A 19,677-nucleotide genomic window follows, 5' to 3' on the forward strand; every position below is an offset into this window, starting at 1 on the left:
AATCAGATTGCACTTTTACTAAATGCTGTATGACAAAAGGCATATTTTAAACCTACAATCATGAACATTTCTTAGAAATTGTACTGTCCCAACTTTACTTTGAAATAAATATGTGAACAATTTAGATGTCTCAAAGGCATTTTTATCAACAACAGTAAAAAAAAAAAAAGAAAGAAAAAAAAGAAAGAAAAAAAAAAAGACAAAAAAAGACAAGAGGGCTTTTCTTTAGTTCACAGCTAAAGGCTTTTCAGCTTTGCTATGAAGCAGGCAGGCAAAGCATCACTTTAATAGCTCACATTCAGAATGCAATGCTATTTACTATAAAGTCTAGGACAACTACGTTATGAAAAATAGAATAACATTAACTACCTTGGCATATAGACAACTGTAGACTGTGTGTCTTGGGCTCAGCAGGATTTAAAACTAATATCGCCACCATCTTTTGTTCCCCTGGAAATTCTCATCACCTTGACTCTTAAGAAAATTACTTTTGATTTGTAACTGCCAATTGGCATGTGAACATTGCACAGGTACATGTGCTATGAAATGATAATTGGAAGGAGGAAGAGTAGGGCTTACTGCTGAAAGCTCCAGCAATGTCTGCCTGCATTAAAATTTGATCTCTGCCTTTTAGGCACTCATGACTTCCATTCTTCTGGTATTTGAGCACCTGACAAATTTCATGTGTATATGCTGGTAGGTAAGCAATTTAATCCCCATGTTACAACTCAAAAGCTAAGACACAAAGAGGTTAAGTGACCTGTGCATGTGCTATGGAATTAAATTAATTATGTGAATTAATTAAATGTATGTAATTTAATTAAAGTGAAAGAAAATTGCACAGCTAAATACACTGATAATGTATTTAATCACTAACACATTAATGTGATCCAGAACCCACAAGATAATTTTAGCTGTACAGTGTCTATTCCGTATGGAATTTAGCAGCAGACTGTCAATGTAGAAAGCTGATTGAGAGCAGGATAGGAGGTACTGCTGTCACTTGAAAAGCACAGCAGTTTGCCATGGCATAACTTGATATATAGTATTTTTCAGGCTTCCAAGAAAGCCAGTACTTAAAATGTTAATATTACTCCCAAACGTAACTTAATAGCTTTGTAAAACTCTTGTGGAGGGGGAAGGGGAGTGAGGGAGGCTAGGTTTGCAGTCGGGACTTCTGCTTGTTTAACAAAACATCTTACAGCTGTGGCTCCAGCATCCATGTCAAAAGCCAGCCCTGTGGTGCCATTTCAGTTTCAAATGAAACTGTCGTCTGTCTGTCTATCTTTTGTTATTTACCGGTCTGTCATCTAAGCCTTTTAAAGTTAAAAAAGAAAAGAAGATTATATATCTACCCAAAACTCTGGGACTGAAATAATGCAGCAAGTGTAAACCACGCTTAAAGCAACACACTTCTACTCACCTCAGGGGTAGATCTTCCCATCAGCTTGGAATGACTGTTACTTGTGCCTTTCACCATGGGCAAATCTTATTCTCCACAGTAGAGCTTGGGCGGTAGGAACCTGGTTGGCAATCTGGAAAGCAACTGAAGTTGAATGGCTTTCACTAGTTTCTACAGTTGAAATACCCATTGAAAACACCACTGAAGGAACGAAAGCATGAAGAGCATTCATTGTCTAGGGCCATTAGAGAACTCCTCAGATATCCCAGCTGTCTCCAAAAGGGCTAGCATAAAAGCCTTGGGAGACCTGCAATCTCCAGCGGTGGCTGGGGACTGGGTGGGATCTTCGGGCATCTCAGATTGTACCAGGTGCCTCCCAGGTTTTAGGCCATGGAATAAGGCCTTGTGCCACTCAAGCCACAGATGGTTTTTGTGGAAAATATCATCTAGTAGATTCTGTGCCGAATATCTTCTTTCCTCCAGATCTCCCTCATTTTAAAATATCATAAAAACTAAAACAGGATTCTTCATTGTTGTGACATAAATTTGGTAAGGATAAACATAACAATGACTTTCGTTTGTTATAATTAAAAAAATCCTTCATGCAATATTTCAAATTCTCCATAAATTCTCTTTTTGATATGAAGCTAGGTTGTAGTTGAAAAGCTGAAGTGTCACAAATTAAAACAGTGCATTATTTCTGGATATATCTCTGGTATATTTTTATTCTGCAAACTCGAAGGTTATGGGACGTATCTATCTATTTCTGCTTTAGTTAGATTATTGCTTTTATAGTAAAGATTCCTCTGAGCTGAAGCAGCCAACTGACAAAATGGTTTATAATATAAGTAAAGGCAGAATTTGGTCCTTTGTGTGAACAGTTCACCCTTTGTGATTAGGGATAAAATAAAAGCCTTGAATTTAAGCATTTGACTTTTTGTTCTAAAATGTGGAAACATATCTGTGGAGAGAAAATAAGCATATTTGTCCTCAGGTAACCCAGGCAAAGAATTGTTGAGGAAGAGGTTGCTGTTTGTACTTTTATATTGTCAGCTTTCTAACTCCCAGCACATTTAGATGATTTGTAAAGGAAAACTTAACATTCAGGAATGAAGTTCTCCTTTGATAATCACATCAGGATTAAGACTGGAGTTGACAGATGATGGGAAAAGCCAAAAGCTGAGAGAAGTGGTTGTAGCTTTCTATTATGGGGCAGAGACAATAGGAACTAATATATCTTCAGACATTTTATTAAGAAGTTTATTTCCAGTGCTTGATGGCATGAGAAGAATTAGCTATTTTACATCAAAAGTAAAAGCTGAGGATATAAACTGAAGAGCTTAAAATATAGAACAAACTTCCTGAAAGAAAAAAGACTTTTAAAGGCTTTTAAATAACAACAACAATAATAATAATTCTGAAGTTTTATATTTAAATGGCTTGTAGTAAGTAGCAACAATATCTCCTCAAAATCCACTGTAAATTGAGATCCCTAACAAACAGAAAGCATATGCTGCCACTAAGTATCCTCTTTCCTTCAAGGTGCTTCATAAAGTTTAGCATATATACATTAAAGGAGATGACAGTTTTAGTTTAGACAAAATTGATGGTAGCAGGAGAGAAGCAAAGTTCCTTAGAGACCCATGGAATGATGGAGGCAAAGTTTCTATGTCAGTCCATATACAGGGCAGTAAGACAGCCAGGGACAGTAGTTTGTGAGCAAGAAATTTTAAAATGAAAGTCCAGGGATCCAGCCTTGCAAGGTATTCAAATGCTTCAGCTTTCAGCAGCTGAAACTGCTTAGCAGTTATTTAAGCCCCAGAACTTTATGAAAAGTGGAAAATAATCAACATTCTTTCATAAATCACACCCTCTGTCCCTTTTACTGCTGTACAGACTTTTATTTCTACCTAATCCATTTTACTGGACAGCAACAAGGGTAGCAAAAGTTTTAGAAGGCTGATGAGCTGCAAGCTTTCTTTTTTTTCTCTTTTTCTTTCTTGTCAGAGGCTGAAAGCTTTAGCCTTGACAAGGCAAAAATAAGTAGAAGTAACATGGAAACCATGTGAAACAACTTCAAAATTTATCAGTTAGTGCTGAAGCATCTCTCGGAGCCTGATGGGCTGACAGCCACACTTGCAAGGCTTTTGGAGGTCTCATCCCCCTTGGGGTAGGACATCTTTGGGCATACCTCATGTAAGTGCTTAGGTCTCTCAGTTTGTATGTGTGCACACATTCCTGTATGTGTGCAGGTATTTTCCACATTTATGCCTTGCATTAACTGGATAATTTATCACAGACACTGTGACATTTCACTGTCCACAGAATAAATGGTGAGCTGCATATATTCATTTATCTCTTATGTTTATGGAAGTCATTGAATTCCAACCATACCAATGTGGATCTTTATTTCCAGAGTAACTAGTTCTGGATACACAGTGAAAGGCAGGAGAAAAAGTGGTGTGTGTAAGATGGGGAAGAAACAAAAGGGACTTAAAACTCACACACAACAAAATATGATGAGAAGTAAAAGTTAAACACAGAGAAAATTTCCATACAGTATGGGGCAGGGAGCTTCACATTTTTACTGGGGGTTTGATGAAAAGTGTACAAACAAGACAAACTTGCATAAACTGATTGAGTCCTGTATGTATTTTGAGCTGTGAAGACCATGATTATCCTGGGTCCCTGAAAAACACATTTCAGGTTTGATTTGCCTGCTTTTAAGTCTGTGGAAAGAATGCTGTTGACTGTCTTAGGCCAGATTCTTTATTTCCTGTATAACCCCAGCTAAATCAGTATTAGGAGCCATAAACCCGCAAAACTTGAGTAGCTCAACAAAAAAAAAATTGCATGGAAATTCCGTCATGTAGTGGGTATTTACTATATGCACGATGTCACAGAATTTGAGGAGTTTATATTGCAGCTTTGTTTTCATCTCTTTCAGAGAAGTTCAAGGTCATTAAAGATCCTTAATAACACTTCAAATCATACAGCAGTCAAAGCTTTCTGTGAAGAGTAAGCAAGGCAAAAATTAAAAGTATTACTTTATCACTCTTGTCATTCTACCACCTGAAAATTCAGCCACTGTACCATATGCCCAGTTGGTTCTACTCTGGTCATTGTGGGTCACATCCTGAGCTGATGAAAGCTGGAAGAGCTTCACAAAATTCATAGATCGTCCTAGATTTGTATCAGCTGCAGATCTGATTCCTGCATACTTTTGTCTAAAGCTTTTTTGTTGTTGTTTTTTGTTCAGCTTTTTTTTGTTGTTGTTTAACTCAGTGTATCATTGAATTCAAAATGATGGTTTACTGATTTTGCCTGGGTGCATACTTCTTCATTCAAGCTGCTTCTGCCACTTACTTGCTGCAAAACAGTGCTTCTGGTCTGTCAGCACAGTTAATCTTGCTTCTTTAAATCCAGACTTCTTTGTAGCTTTTCCAGTTTAACAACCTTTCATTCCACTTCCATGCAGTTATGCATTTTTCAAAGGGGAACAATCCCCATCTGTAATCTCAAAGGTGCCATTATTCTACTGCATTTTCCTCCAAACCTCTAGTATTCAAACAAGTGAAACCCTAAATTCTCAAGCATTGTTTTAGATTCTGTTCATGGTATTTGGATTTGCATTGTCAGGATTAACTCCCTCTGGACTTTAAAATACCAGCACTTCTTGTAGAAAACCTTTGGTTAGGGCCATTTCCAATAGGACGTGCATTTTCTGCTTACTGTATCATCTGTATTACAATACTTCTGGGTAGTGAAACAGTCCTAAGAAGCCAGTTCCTGAGGTACAGGTTTGTCTGTGTATTGGGTAAGTTGATGTAAGTGCTGTCTGGCTCTGTAAACCTGCTGATTGCAAAATCAGTGTAGCCATTTTCTGTGCAAGTCACATGTGGGATGGAACAAGACCCTGTTATTTAGTGGCATTGAGCTCCTGTCATTGCTCAACCTAAAGTAACTTCCCTCCCCCTGAGAATTATGCCATGAAAGATGGAAATAATATTTTATATATATATATACACACATATACAGTTTATTTATACACACACATATATATAAACACACACATATAAATATATATTTCATTTAACTTTGTCTGTTGAACCTTTTGTGCCCCTTATAAATTAAGTGTGGGCAATTTTCTTTGGAAAATGCAACACGGAAAGTTTGGATATTTGTGTCCCTGTGCAGTGCCATTTTTTGAAACTGTTTGGAAAACATTGTCATTGATAAGTTTACCTTCTTACTTGACATGGCATGCATAATAGCTTTAAAGTGCCTTTAATTCAATGTTTTCTGTTGTCAGAAATTACAGAACAAAGAAACAAGGTAGAAATTTCTATAGTAATGTAGTTAACATTTACAAGTAATATCTTACTTGTGTCAGTGTTTCTTTCCATTCAGGCAAGGTGAATGAGTCATTGAATGGTTTTCTTTGGTTTTCAAAAAGAAAACAGAAGTAAGTTGACCAGGTTTAGAGTATAAGTTGGTGCTTGAATCAAGTATACAACCAACATCTCCTGAGCCACATATTTGTGCTTGACTACCTGATCCTTCATTGACCATGGCTCTGACATTGCAGTGGCTCCAAATGTAATGTTTTAACCTGTTGCTGTGTATATCAAAGAATAATTTATTTGTTATGAAGACAGAAGTAGGCTAAGGTTATTAGGTTAAATTTGTTGGCGACAGTCTGATGCCACTTGTTTTTACACAGACTTTTTCATGTATTCTCCCATTGGTAAAAGGTCAGGTCTGCAATTCACAGTGAAACCAAAATTAATCCAGACAGCATGAATGTGATTTTGCCAGTGTGTCCCCAGTTTCTTTAACAATTGAGAAATTGCTATTGACATTCAGTTTCTGAATAGTTCTATTAATTTGGGGCTAAATCTCGAATGGTGTTTAGGTACAATGAAGCCCAAGGAATTATTTCTCCTATAGTGGACACAACAGTTATGAGATACCACAGCTACACAATATGAAAGGAACATCAAGTAGCCTAAAAATAGGTTTAACAGGGTCTAACACACTGATCAAGGAAGGATGAAGGAGGAGGGAAAGAAAGAAAAGCCAGGCAGGCACTTCATATCCACCAAATATAGTTAGGCCCCTGGTACTGTCTTGTGAGTCCCCAAACCATCAACAGCCTCTGAAGTCAGCTGAGAGCCTACAACCCTTCTCCTAGCATGTGGGAGGCTGGTACTCAAATCCTAACCCTGTCTGATGTAAAGGAAGGATAAGAATTTTCTACATCCTGTGCGAAGGCTGTAATTTTTGGATTAGTAAAGCAGTAACTGTCATCCACTCCTTAGCTGCTGTTTTAGGAAGTCTGATCTGGACATGTATTCTCTGAGGTAGTCTGGTAGGTGAGGTGAATGAGAGAACAGTTCATCTGTAGAACCATAGGCTGGTGTAATAACTCACTGATTTCTAGTGTGTCCCATAGCAGAAGTGAGGAGGCTGACAGCAGAAACCTGTTGGTATTAGGTTTTGTGATTCAGAACAGGGCAGCATTTGAGTAGCAATACAAGCATCCAAAGATTATGCTTGGGTCTCTCAGGTGTGATTCATTGCATAAATATACCCTTTGCAATGTTTCAGTCCTGTCCCTCTTTAAACACTCCACTAACGTCAGCAGTGAAACCCATGGTACTCATCTAAAATTTAGCGTATGTGTAATGCTTCTAGTTTCAACCTAAATGCCTGCTGTAGCAGATTAGAGTTAGAACAAATCTTAATTATTTTTTTTTTTAAATTGAGCCACTCCCTATATCTATTTCTCAAAGCTTCACGGGTCAGATAATTGAGAGCAGTTGGCAGACATCAGAATAGAGCCCAAAGAAGCAAAAGAAACCTGCCCAAATACCCTTCACTGGAAAATCAAAGTTTGGATTGTAGCCCACTGGCAGATCCAAAGGATCTGAAATGGCCCTTTTTCCATTCCTCCCTATGAATATACACAGGCAATCAGTCCATGGCTGACATACAGCTTGCTAGTGACAATGCATGCGTCAGTCCTCTTTGCACCACAAGGGTTCTGTGCCACTTGACATTTCCTGCTGCTGAGCAGAATATTATTTTAAAAGCCGGTCTGATATGTGAGCAGCTCTGAGTAACTGTCTAGGCCCAGAGTTCAGAACTGATTCTGTGCTAGGAAGACAGCCTTATTCTGCACAGAACCAGGGGGGGCTGTTTCTCACCATGCTGCCAGACCAGGAGCTCACACTCATACGGCATGCTGTGCAAAGTTTAGTTATTGTGGCTGAACAGGAGACAAGAGGTGTCAGTTCATAAAGCCAGATTTCTACTGTGAAAAAGTCAGGGAGTGGCACAGGCAGCTCCTGTTCTGTTTCCTTCAATAAGATAGTCCTATATTAGAAAGTTTTTTTCCTTTAAATATATAGCATGTTTATCAATTTTGTTCTTAATTTTATTTCTTATTAATACCTTATTGTAACTTACTGTGAAAGTAGAGGGGAAGTGTCTGTAACAAATGCATTTGGCCTATTTATTTGGTCTGTAGATTTTTCTGGTTGTCTTCTCACAAGTTTTCCAAGGGAATTACAGCCTTCTAAGGCACACAGCAAGTCATTTACTATGATCTGGTTGAGTGTCTGTCGTTCCTTCATCCCTCTCTTTTTTACATATCAGCACAGCACTCTCTGCCCCATAAATTTCTTGTATTCCTCCCTTGCAGTGTGCTCCACATGTCCATGTTCTTTACATTCATTACCATTTCTCTGTTTTACTCCACTTCCCTGTGCACCATCCTCAGGTTTTTTTGTATTTTTTTTCCCTTCTATTCCTGGGTCCTGTCCTAATGGGTAATCCCTATTCTTTCCTTTTCCTTGGGGCAATTCTCAATGTCCAATTTTACCCTGGCTTTGTGCACCTCCTTGTACCACAATGTCATATCATTTTTTCTTCTTTCTTCATTGTTGAGTATTGGTAGGAGGACAGGCAAAGAGGAAAGTCAGTTTTATTCTGGAAGATGATGTTAGTTGTGTCCCCGTGTGAAAATGGGTACCTAGAGGTGACTGACACTGTAAGATTTGCGGCTCTCAAGTTCCAAGTTCTTCCAGTCTGCTTTCCTCCAATAATCACCTGCTTACACTCACTGACTCCGAAAGTATTCCCTGAAATTTCATAAACGGACAAATAAAACTTCAAAATCCCCAGAGGTGGCATTTCAGTATTTTTGCATTATATATGAATTACCAGACAAAAACTGTTAAGTGGAACATAAGACCACTCAAACTCCCAACTGCCTTTGTATATGCATGAGGTGTTTATTAGTGTCCATTTAATGGTAGCAAAAGTACTTACTAAAGCCATCAATTGAAATATTAGCCAATATAGCAAGGATATATCCTAAACTGAGAGTCTTGTGGTTAAATTAACACAATGACCCTCTCATAAGAAGCCATGAAGCACAAATAATTTCTTCTCTGTACTACCATTCTCTAAAAAATACAGTTATTCTGCTTGCTAATCTGAGAAAAATTGTGGTTACAGCCACTAATACTAATCTACTGATTACCAATTTGCCCACATTTTCTCATATAACCCAAACTGCTGTGTAGATCATGGTCAAGACTAAATGGGAATGTGAGGATTAAATCCTCTATTCTTATTCACTAGTATCTTGGTCTTTGTCTGTTAGAGAGATCATTACTGTAAACAAAACACCTTATCTATTAAAATCTTTAGTTCAGCGTAATATTTTTATTTGTGAAATTGCCAACAGTTTGCTTGGTACTGTACGAGAGACAATATACAAGATGCAGGCTGCCTGGAAAAACTCACAGTGTAAACAAGATAAGATTTTTAGCTATTCAGCACATAATTTCTTCTTTTCCTTTTAGATTTTCTCCTGAGCTTTGTAAATTGGTTATTAATTATGTAGGAGTTGCCTTGCTGTTAGTTATGATTGCTTAATTTATTTACCACTTCTACACAGCAAATGTCAGCTCAAGCAAGCTGCCAGACATTTGTGGGTTACAGCTGACAGAAAGGCCCATTCTGTAGTGTTCTCTGAAAGTCCTTACATTGGTTTTAGAGTGATATTTTGGAATTTGCTTATCTATCTTGCTTTTTTATCTCTTCTAATAAACATTATGATAGGGAACCATCAGTGGATTTTCTTTTGCACAAAGTACTGCAGACTAGGCCACTGCCCTCTTGTTTTTCTAAGTAACATCAAGAAATGACATCGGTTTCTTCTTCCTTTCAGTTTTTCTCCTGCTTTCTTAAACTTCATATTTTCCTCTTCTCTGACAGTCAAAGCAGGTTAGCATTTCCTTCCACTTGCTCCAGCACTCAACACTAGCTCTTCATTGGGCAGAGGACACCCAGCCCCTTCTGGGTACAGGACAGGTTGTCCACTCCAAAATCTGCCAATGTCTGAGTTTGCACATTCACTTTAAAGGCTGTTTTACACCAGCAGTCTTCTATTTTCTCTCCCTTTCAGTTACTCTGGTGTTTTGTATGCTGTACTATATATTAATGCATGGAAATGTCATCCTTAATGAAGTCAAGTTCCAAAAAGGCAGGGTGAAAAAGATGGATGACATGTCCAAGCTGAACATTATTACTACCTCAGCATTTACAGAAATATATGAATTTACTTCAGATAAAGGACGTGTAAAACATGCCAGTTTCCTGCCTTTAAGAGTAGCAAGTTTTCTTCTCGTTCTAATATTTTTACACTCTACAGGGGATATGATACTAGGAGTGCAACAAAGAAATTAAAACAAAAAAATAAGTTGTTGGGCTTGAAACCTTAAGGAGCATTTATGGAGCTGCTTTTTTTTTTTTCCACCCAAATTATTTTGTGTGCACGCATGCATGTTTTTATTGTTACTATGAAAACTCCAGAATACAAAAAGCAGCCCTTTCAATAACCTCAGAGCAAGCATTTTCTGTAGAGTTTTCAGAAGAAAAAAAAATAGAAAAAAAATCAAAAGAGAGGACTGAAATCTGTCAGACAGAAAAATTTTAGCTGGCGTGATTCCCTTTTTACACGAACAAGCGAGTATCTGAAAGCAGACCCACCACTAACAGCTGGTAGAAACTGGTGTCCCATTATATTATTTACAGGATACCTATAAACTCTGATTGTTAATTGTTAAATACAGACAGGATACAAAGTTACAGGAGACTGGAGTCATTCTGTGGTATAAATGGAGCCTTCCAAGCCTTGAGGCTGTAGTCATTTGTTGTGAATGCACTGAACAAGGTGCTTAGATGTGTATTTTTTTAACAAAAGTATAAGCAAAGATACCAATCACCTGTACATTGCACTAGGACTGAATAACTTGGCAGTTCTCAAAGGAGGCAGTTTGTTTAGGTGTCTTAAACTTGTATTTGAAGAACCTTATGTTGAAAACTTGAATATTCTGATTATGAACAATGTAAGATCTGCAATAGGATTAGGTTATAAACTGAGCTCAATGAATTACAGAAGGAAAAATGCTACTTATGTGAAACATAGCTAACCTCAGTTTATTAGGCAGCCAACACATGAGTATTTTAACAAAGAGAGGCAAGATTGATTGGAGCATTCAATATACAAATACATAATGAAGGGATTAGTAGTCTTAATCTATGGCTCAATGTAGGACATGCACTGGATTAGGTGAAGGAGATTTTAGACTCTCTAGTGAACAGTATTTGAAGGTGAATGCATCCAGTTTGTTGTGCATTAAATTTTACCATGTTTTGGCTGGAAGAAACTCTCCCGACTGCGCATTCCTGGCAGTTCTCACATGTTCTGTGATCTGTGTCTTCCCGTTTTTTCCAGGCTCACAGACCATCACCCCTGGGGTCAACCAGCTACATGTAGGTCAACTGCTGGGTTACTTTACCCTGCTACTGAGGGAAAGCTCCAAAAGAGTATAGGGGTGGAATGGGAAGGATGCAAGGGGAGGGCAGAATGTGATGGGCAGCTTTCTCTCACCATCTGTGAAGGCAGCATGGAGAATTTCTCCCTAATACCACTGCAGTATGTGTTCTGGAAAGGTCCCTGCAGGCAAGCACTTGACCAAAGAACATTTCAGTAAAAATTAGTCTTCACTGAGTTCAGATGCCAATGAAAGGTGTCTTTCAGCAGGCCCTCTCACAACAACTCACCTGTTTTGAAAAACTGGAAGACAGGGCAAAAGGTAAAATAGAAATAAAGAAGCAAATCTTCACATGCAAAAATAAAAACAAAAAATAAAAGGAAACATTGAGTATAAAGGCTTTTTTGCAAATGCCTGCCTTTAACAAACTCCGAGCATCTTGGACATCGAGAGTTCTGGTCATCCAGCACAACAGAAGTGGGAGTAGCAATGGTTCAGATGGAGCTTGGAGCACTGTGGCTGGAAGTGCTACACCCTGTTTGAGTAGCATCTCCTCTCACACCAGTGTCTCCAGAATAATTGCCTCTACCCTCCTGGCCTGTGACTGAATGGTGAAAGCAAGCATCAATGTCAACCTCAGTATGGGGGGGGTGGGGGAGCGCGGGGCAATTGACTTTTTTTACTTCTATTCCCTTACTTTGAACACTTCTCTTTCTTTTTGTATCACTTTTCCAATCCACTTAAAAAATCAGTTGTTTTCACTGTTATGTGCTCCATGTCAGGAAAAGCTCCTAAAGTACTTCTAGTGCTAGGCACCCACAAATAAGAAATACCTCTTCCTTATCTCAGAAAACCGTAGTGAAAAGCTGGATATAATGTTGTTTAGATAAATGGAGGAACATAAAGCTACTTTTATGAGACCTATTAGACAGTAAGTGATTTAATCAGGAAAATAAGAAATTCTGTCAAATATAGCTTGGATTCTGAAGAAGAAAATAATCTTTAGAATAGTAATAAATAAAAATGGAGAAAATTATGGCACATATGTAAAATATCAATGTCAGTCCTTTCAGAATGAGGCAGAAACCTGAACACTGATTATTATTAAGAAAATTAAGATTATAATTAAGAATTATACACTGTTCACCCAACCTCTCGGTTTATCATGCCTTTCCTGTTCTAGCTCAGTCCATTCCTTATACTTCATTTAGTTCTACTTTTATGCCATTTTGCACACTTAAGTACGTGTGCTGTGGGTGCAATTAAATTACTTTTTGGCAGGTAGGGGTGCTTTTGTGTGCATATTTTGTTGCTATAACCATGAGGCCAGGTTTAGAAAATCCAGCTCTAAATGTCTGATTGATAACATTAAAGAAAATGTTGCCAGATGGTCCTTTTGAATTGGTCACCGTGAGAGTGAATCAATGACTGTTCTTCTCTCAACCTCTCTCATCCTACTTTTATACAAAATGGATAATGAGTCTTCACATCAGGTTTTTATGCCAAAATAAACTACCTAAAATTAATGCAGCTAAGCAGTTCGGAAGATAAAATAAATGGTACAACTGGTTTACTGACTGTAATGAGCTACCACATGGCATATATATTATGCTACATATTGCTCTAATATATTGCTATACTTTTATAATTTCATTCTCTGTTACTTTCAACTTCATAAATCCACATTGGTGAAAATCTGATCAGTGCATATGCTCCATGGATAATTAGAGAGTCTAAACCCTACAACTCAGCAGCAGCAATGTACCCAGATCATAATGCCACTCTGAGGTAACCATTTTATAGTGTATCTCATATGAAGGAATGTAAGTGCTTTAAGAGGAGCTTCACACTTCCCAGCAGAGGGAACAGCAGACATTCCCATTGCTGCAGGATGCTCTAAGAAAATCTTTCTTTACATGTAAAAAAATTTGGAAATATCTCTGAACAAACAAGAATGAATCTAGCATCTGGAAAGTATGCCTTGTAGTGATAAACTAAAAAAGCTCAGTCTGCTTGGACTAGACAAGAAGAAATTCATAAAAAGTTTCTTGGTTGCAGTTTTAAAGTGCCTACATGTGTAAGGATTTCTGACAGCAAAAAACCACTTTATTTCACTATAAAAAGATGCATTCAGACAAGAAATTAGGTGTGGGAGTAATTTAACTGTGGGAATAACATGATTAGAATTGGTATCTTTCTAAAAAGGTGCTACTTGCCTTGTATTCAACTAGAGAAGCAATGAAGAAAATACTGAACTCTATGTACCATGACACAGGAAGTTCCATTTGCCTTTTGGACTAATAAATTATCAGACTTTCCCTTTATCAACAATTTTTCCCTTCGATATGAGCTCCTGAATGTTCTTGGACCACATGCTACCTGCCGTGATTTGCATTCAGACTAGAGTGTAAGTGTTCAGTGTCATCTTCCTAAAAGAATTAAAGGGTGTAAGTATTCATTGTCTAATTACAAGAGCAAGCTGTGAGCCTCTCCTTGTAGGAGGTCCAAGACCTTTGGTTCCATCAGGTATGAAGTGTTATCTGAAGAAAACATCTTTCAAAGTAAGGGGGTTTTACCCTTTCTTTTCCCCCAGGTTTTTAAGCATTAGATGTTCTATCCAAGAGTAATTACATTTGTCTCTTTACCCCTCCAGCAAAATGGTGTTTGATTTCCATGTCAATATACCAAAGCTGTGTCTACACTGCAAGATGAAGAGCTGGCTCAGGCTTTGTAATTCCTGTGCTTCCAAGCAAGTTGTACTTGAGTTTTAGAGGGTAACTGTGCTGCTCAAAAAGAGCTGAGATTTGAATAGCTGCTTCTGACAGCAATAAGCACAACCCCACTCAAACCCATTCCAAACAGACAGCATTCGACCTACCACCACCACACTTAGTTCTGCATTTCTTTGTAAGATTTTTTTAGCAATATTAGCAAATTTATAAGATTTCATGTAAAAAATCAAAGTAGCAGCAATAATAAAAAAAATCGCTGAGGTCTCTTAATTCAAACACACTCATCACAAATAAAGATTTTCTTTTGATCACATACTCTTTAACGAAACTATGTTGAAAGAAACACTTGTATTAGAAAAAAAAAAAAAAGAAAAAAAAAAAGAAAAAGAAAAAAGAAAGAGCATTAGCAATCCAATGAATCTCAGCCAGGGGCTGATTGCTGATATTTCCTTCTTTTTAAATTTATTGTACATAACCAACAAAAAACTTGACACAAAGTTGAAATGGACACAGAACTCAGCCTTACTAAATTTTAACATGAAAGGGCAGCCATATGTAGAGAAAATAAAAATAAACAATGTACCATAAAATATTTTCATACTACTACATGTGGACTTGTAACTAGGTTTTGTATTATTTTATAGGGTTGTTGTAAATAGATTCTTTCTACTTGCTGGGCCATCTTAATGGATATAGGCCAGAAGAGCTGATGCGTGCTAGCAGGAAAAGAAATGTAGATTTATTTTGGCTGCAAATTTGCCTTTTGTAATGGAAACATTACCAATGAACTCCTTGGAATCAAAGCATGACCAGATAAAAGACCTACAACTGAACAGATTATGGCAAATGTGGGGCACTTGGAACTTCAGCAGCTGTACACATAGAAACAGGAGGAAGGGTGGGAAAGGGAAACACCGAAGGAAAGTGGAAGGTCTGAATTACAGCATGTGAAAGGGGTGCACGGAGTCAACAGTTCAAAGTGTAGGAGGGTAGCTGGTGTACGCCGATTGGGTTTGGGTTTTTTGCTGGGGGATGGTAGGGTGTGGTGTTGTTCCCTTTCACAGTTTTTCCCTTTCTTTGCACCTTCTTCATCTCAGCACAAAGAGAATAAACTGTATTTTATAGTGCCTTCTGTACAGGGATGGCAAAATGCCTGACAGCTAATAACTAATTTACCCTCAGAACAACCCTGTGAGAAAGAGATGTATTATTTACAGATGAGGTTCAGAGGGGTTAAGTGTCTTGCTCAAGGTCACAAGGACATTTGTGGCAGAGCTGGGAAATGTACCTAAGGCTCCTGTCCCTTAACCCTCTGTCTCAGCCACAACACCATCTTCTTTTCCATGTGTTCTGCGCCTTGTATCATGTGCATTGCCACTTCTCCCCAACAGGCGTTTGAACAGCAGTGTGAGCTGATGTCTGTAGATGCCTCTGTGTGACTTTTAATTCAGAGTAATCTATGAAAAAATGTGTTGGAGTTTGAAGACATAAATATATTAAGCTGACCCCAAAAAAAGTGCACACCCTTCAACCACTCTTTTTAATGCATCCAAAGTGCGCTGCTACATGTGCCAAAATCACATAAATTCCAAAGTTTTTGCATTTTTGAACCACCTCACTTATGCTCCCAAGGAATGTGCTGGCCAAAATATAGGAATGTGAAATTCTTTCTTTCTTTCTCTCTTCTTTCTCCCTCCTTTTTTTTTTTTTAATTTTATTTTTACTGCTAGTTATTCATGTAATAGATAGACATCAAAAGCAAAAAAGGAAGGGGTGAGGAGGTTAAATTCACCCTTCCAAAAGTCTGAATGTTTGTTCAGATTTTATTTCCAAGTTAGCCAAACTCCCCATTGCTTAAAAATATCTGTACTGGAAATCCCATGCGAAAAAAGTTACTTGTAAAAACGTTCATGCAGTCTTCTTCCATTCCCACTGGAAATATTATTAATGTTGTCTTAGTCATAGTATTTTTACACTGTCTTTTCTGGTTCCAGACAGAGGAATTAGTGCAGATATGCATGAAACTGAAGAAAAAATGAAATTAACTGTATGCATTCAATTATCATGAAATCTCCATCTGCTTTCTTAGTGAAGGCTTGGGTTGATCCCTATGTTATCTTAACTATTTCATCCATTTCTAATATTTGTCCAAGTTGTCGAGATCTGTCTCTCTCATTTGGATGCTGGTAAAACTTGAGGCTTTACATTCTTTGCAGATTAAAGAAAATGAATAAAACCTCTGTAAAATGGGATTTACTTATTGACTAGACTTGATTTTGGCTTCTGTATCGAACTAGGATTTCCACATAAAAGGATTTGAATGTCTTTTATACTTTTGTGATTTGGTGTGCTTTTAACACTAAGTTCTCCCCACCATTTTAAACATACTTCTCTAAATCTTTTGATATATATGGTACACCTCCTCCTGTTCCTCTCTACAGACATTTTAGTAGGGCTTAAGCTTCTGTAAAAAAAAAAAATCTTACACAAAAAAGGCCAAAATACAGAAATTCAGGTCTTCATTGTGTCTTAGTCTCAACAGAATGTGGTTCTGCAAGCCCATGTGCCATGTCCAAAGCAGAACACTCTGGGGAGAGTCACTAAACACAACGGCCCTTTTGCTCCACTCCTGGCCATCACCCTTCTAAGAACCTCACACTGACAGTCAGTGATGTTGCTCAGCCGACCTCAGGATGCCAGGGTGTGAGCCTTGTCACCCAATTACTTACAGTCCCAAATTATGTAGGTAGAGACCTGCCAGGAGATAATCAAACCTTTAGACTGAGCTATTTTTGGAATATCCATTTGTGTCATTTTTCTGGATTAACTAAAACAGCATCAGCAATAGGATTACTTACGTTACTGAAGAAAATGTGACTATAGTAATACCCTCAAGGCTGAAACCTGGGAATGGTTGAATCAGCAATAGTGGTATATAAGCTGTTTCTGCATGTGTCAGCTTTCTCCTTGGGCTATATCATTGGGTTTCACTTTTTTCTGACACCCCACTCATTTTTTTCATCATAATTTTCAAATCTTTACAAAGCCTCCTTGTTACTTGTGTTCAGTTTTAGGTTTATTTGGATGGGATTAGAATGTCCTTAACTCTGCCCATTCAGGTCTCTTTATGTAAAGAGTTACACTCCATCAAATATCCAATTTTTTAAATGCCCAGTTTCTTTCTCACATGGATTCTACCAGCTGTAAAATATCATCTTTTGAATTTTTTTCTGCATCAAATACCTTTATCAGGAATATTGTGTTGTTGAAGTTTAAATGCTCTCTTTTGTACTATCTACTCTTTTCTAAGTACTATCTACTTTTTTAATGTGATGTTGTGGTATTTAAGTCCGCATACTATGGAACCCCGAATCAAAGAAATGCCAAAGGTTCTTCTTAAGCACATAAGAACAAAGGTGGAGGTGAATTTACACTTATCCTAAGATAGTATCAGAACACGGACATTTCTTAAATCTTAAAATTTTAAACTTTGAAGATCTTAACCAGACTTTAATTTCCCTGGGGCAGCAACTTATTTCTTGGTTTGAGTCTGCAAAATTGTATATGCATTTATAGTAAGAAGATAACTCAGAACAGCTGAATTGAACCTTCCCAGTATAGTTTTCATGTTTACGTTATTCTTTTTATACAGCTGAGGAATAGAATTATTTTTGTCTCTGTTTGAAATCAATGAAATCAGAGAACTCTTACTTGTTCTAGTGACTCATAGTTTTTAATTTATAACCTAACAGAAGAATGTATTGTTAAAAATTACTTAATTTTTCATGAGATATACAATAGCAACTAAGGATTTATATCCAGTATTTCAGTGAGTACATTTTAATGTAGTTCAGCATATGAGAAGAAAAGCAAAAAAGACAAGGAAAACTGTTAATAAAGTGACTTATCACTTTTAACTATAGATAACTGTGGCCAGTGATTGTGTTGCTTCTTAAGGTCTGACTAAAGCTAAATGCTACAGAGCCTTTGCATCAGCCTTAGCAGGTTTTGACCAGGCTAAAATTTTAAGTTCTCTATCAATTTACTGATGAGAAAAGCATTGATTCAGGCTAACAAATCATAAAAATTTTCAATTTTAATGGCCTACACAAGTTCATTATATGTTCCATTTCAATATTTTAACTCACACGGGTACTTTTTTTCCCCTTTTTGAATCTTTTTTTGTGGCAGGATAGGTGCATTGGCTTCAGAGCTTTCACCAAAGTCCAAAATTTGCAGCTGTTCACTGGCACCTAGTCAAGTTCTGACTGACACTGTACTTGGCTATGGATTTCATATGTCGCCTGGTGCCTGGGATATTTTTAACCATGTAAGTGAATGGCATAAACTGTAGCATAAACCTATCGCTTTCTGTTCTAGCCATCCACCAGGAAAAAGGTAGTTCCCTTGCCCTGGTTACAAATCTGCCCGAAAGCTCTGCCAGTCGAAAGCCGTGGCTAAGCACCCCGCTTCTGACATCTGCCATGCTGCTTGACGAACCTTCGCTTGTAGGCCGTGCTCATATTCCCAGCTACAACTGCACAAGCAAAATAGAGGGTTTTGTTCTCAGTTTGCCAAATTAGTGACAGTGCAGACCCATAATTACTGAAAGCTGTCTTTCAGCACAGGAACTTTAAAGAAAAAATGGGACCAATACTCAGTTCATGGCAAGTAGACAGAATGGCATAATTGTCATTAAAACTGAAAGCAGGAATTGAATTTATTCTTTCTGCATTAAACATGGTGGTCTTAAAACAATAGAACAACAAAACAGGAATAGATGATGAAAATCACATACATGCTTAAGAGACTGGTGAAATGATTCTAAACCATCTCATCTTTGGTGAGGCATTTCTGTCATCACATTGACATAGTCATTGCATCAACATGGGCAATGGACCGTGGCCCAACGCCTAACAAAACCGGAGCAAACCGTCTGTGGAGTTTCATTCAGGTTGGGAGCTGGCAGAATTGTCTTTCAACACTCTTTGCTGATGCAAAGTTGCAGCTGCTCCAGTTGCCCTTCCTTCTGCTTCTTTGTGAGGAAGAGGGCTTCGGGAGGTGGACATCCATATCCACAGGCTCAGTGGTCAGTTATATCCCTCTATTGGTTTTGCTGGGGTTTTGTTCATGCTGTAATGAATCAAAGTCCAATATATCCCTGATCCAAGAGGTGCTTTTTCCTTCCTACAATGCAGCATTTGTGATCTTCTCAGTTTTCACTTCAATCAGATGTTTGGCTGAATCAATACAGTAAAATGATCTTTTCAAAATTAAAGACTTGACTGACTGAAAACAAATAAATTACGGAGTGCAAAAAAAAGACAAAACCCCAAGTAAATGTCAACAATTAATGCCTGTACAAAGTGACTTACTCATAATCTATCGAAGCAGAGATGTTAAGCAAGCCATGCTTATCCTTTATAAATAAAATAAGAAAAGAAAAGAAAAGAGCACAAAATAGACAAAAAAAACCCCACCCAGCTACATCACTTTTCTTTAAAAATGCAGCCTGATCCTTTGGTGTCAACTTACCAGACTGGAAGGAAAGTTTGTAATACCTTCAATGCACACATTCTGATGAAAATTGAGTAAGTTAATTGTAAAGGTCTAACAGGCCTGGGCTTTTTTTTTTTTTAATCTTGTCCATAGTACACAGGGACTTAGCAGGGTAGGCAGGCAAGGAAAGCTA

The sequence above is a fragment of the Falco naumanni genome, chromosome 4, assembly GCF_017639655.2.
Source record: "Falco naumanni isolate bFalNau1 chromosome 4, bFalNau1.pat, whole genome shotgun sequence".
NCBI lineage: Eukaryota > Metazoa > Chordata > Aves > Falconiformes > Falconidae > Falco > Falco naumanni.